This window comes from Lepidochelys olivacea (assembly GCF_965140295.1).
Source record: "Lepidochelys olivacea isolate rLepOli2 genome assembly, chromosome: 2".
NCBI classification, from domain to species: domain Eukaryota; kingdom Metazoa; phylum Chordata; order Testudines; family Cheloniidae; genus Lepidochelys; species Lepidochelys olivacea.
The window spans coordinates 59,520,043-59,522,371 of NC_140412.1; positions in this window are offsets into that span (position 1 = coordinate 59,520,043).

Sequence of the window (2,329 nt, forward strand, 5' to 3'; positions counted from 1 at the left end):
GACCAAAATGACCAATGAGGAGACAAGATACTTTCAAAAGCTGGGAGGAGGGAGAGAAACAAAGGGTCTGTGTCTGTCTGTAGTCGTCTTGGCCAGGGACAGAACAGAATGGAGTCTTAGAACTTTTAGTAAGTAATCTAGCTAGGTATGTGTTAGATTATGATTTCTTTAAATGGCTGAGAAAAGAATTGTGCTGAATAGAATAACTATTTCTGTCTGTGTATCTTTTTTGTAACTTAAGGTTTTGCCTAGAGGGGTTCTCTATGTTTTGAATCTAATTACCCTGTAAGATATCTACCATCCTGATTTTACAGGGGGGATTTCTTTATTTCTATTTACTTCTATTTTTTATTAAAAGTCTTCTTGTAAAACACTGAATGCTTTTTCATTGTTCTCAGATCCAAGGGTTTGGGTCTGTGGTCACCTATGCAAATTGGTGAGGCTTTTTATCCAACATTTCCCAGGAAAGGGGGGGTGCAAGTGTTGGGAGGATTGTTCATTGTTCTTAAGATCCAAGGGTCTGGGTCTGTAGTCACCTAGGCAAATTGGTGAGGCTTTTTACCAAACCTTGTCCAGGAAGTGGGGTGCAAGGTTTTGGGAAGTATTTTGGGGGGAAGGACGCGTCCAAACAGCTCTTCCCCAGTAACCAGTATTAGTTTGGTGGTGGTAGCGGCCAGTCCAAGGATAACGGATGTAATATTTTGTACCTTGGGGAAGTTTTGACCTAAGCTGGTAAAGATAAGCTTAGGAGGTTTTTCATGCAGGTCCCCACATCTGTACCCTAGAGTTCAGAGTGGGGGAGGAACCGTGACAGGGCTCCTCAACCTCCTGGTCATGCTTCCCACCTAATTCACCAATCAGTCCTGTCCCTGACATTCCCATTGTGGCCTTCCCTCCTGATGGCCCCCTCAACTCCCTTCCTTCAGGTACTTATCCTCCAACTGCCCTCTTCTGTTGCTAGTGCTTTCTCTACTGAGCCTCCAATCAGTGGTCTCCCTGCTTCTCCCATGCTGTTGCCCTAGAACTTTATTGACATGAGATATTACTCTGTATTCTCAAGGTACATGCAACATAATTTGAAAGACAAACAGTGTAGTATTTGAAGTATAGATTTTAATTTACATATTTGCCAGAGGCTTTTAAGAAATGACAAGCTGCAATATATCTTAAGCCATTTCTGTTGTTTCTCTCATTTTCCTTAACGTCATGGATATTTTTCTTCTTTACCTTTTAAAAACAAAAATAATTCTGTTAATGTCAGAAAATGTTTCTCCCTGATTTTGTGTGTTGTACAATGTGATGCCACTGAACTGATTTCTTCTCTCCTCAGACACACAACAAAACCTGTCCTCTTTTGGAGCTTGATCTGTGACCTTCACAATCAGTGACCAGAACTCTGCAAGTCTTACTCACATGAGATATCCTGTCTCATACAATTCTTCCTACTGAAGTCGAAGAGACTATTTAGGTGAGTAACGCTTTGCAGGATCAGGCCCTAGGCCTTTGGCATCTTCTATATCTAAGTGGCAGTTACTAATGCTTGGAGCAGAGCTGCCTGTGTTCAGAATTGTCCACTACTGTGAAGTGATTTGTTTAGGGAAAAGATGCCCGTTTTAGGATCTACAACAATTTGGTTTGCTGCTTTATCTGCTCTCTCCAGTAGTCAATATGTTGGCTCGCTAGGGTTCACTCAAGCTCTTTGAGCACTTCCCCTCATGGTTCAAATTGCATGTCAGTATTTGATAGTCCTGCATGGCCTGTTGGCAGGTTTTCAGTTTCAGTTATTTAGGGCCTGATCCTTCTTTCATTGTAGTCAGTCACAAAACTTCTATTAACTTCACTCGGAGAGGAATCTACAAGTTAAGTCACTTTCTTTGGCCTGCTTTAGATATTTAAAGGATGAGATTGTGGCAAGAAGACATTCAAATAATATTGAGTTATTTTTAAAATGATGACTTTATTGCCTCAGAGATTCTTTGTACAGACTGGCTTGATAATTCAGATTACCACGTGAAGGATACAGCTGCAGATTCAGAATTTAAGATCAATTTTTCACAGCTAGGCCACCAGGATCTGTGAGCCCTACAGTAGCAGCATACTTGTCCTCTTATGAGTGGAGGAGAGAAGTATCTCCCCTGTTGCTGTTACTGACCCCCTCTTGCCAATAAATGGTTGTTGGGCTCAGGAAGGAGTTCTATCAGGCTCTCAATCTGAAGGTTATTAGTTTTAACTGTACAGCTTCTAAAGAGAGAAAACAGAAGCTATAGGCTTCCTAATGAATACTTGTGCTAAACGAGTGATGACCAATTGCATTATTTGTTTCTTATCA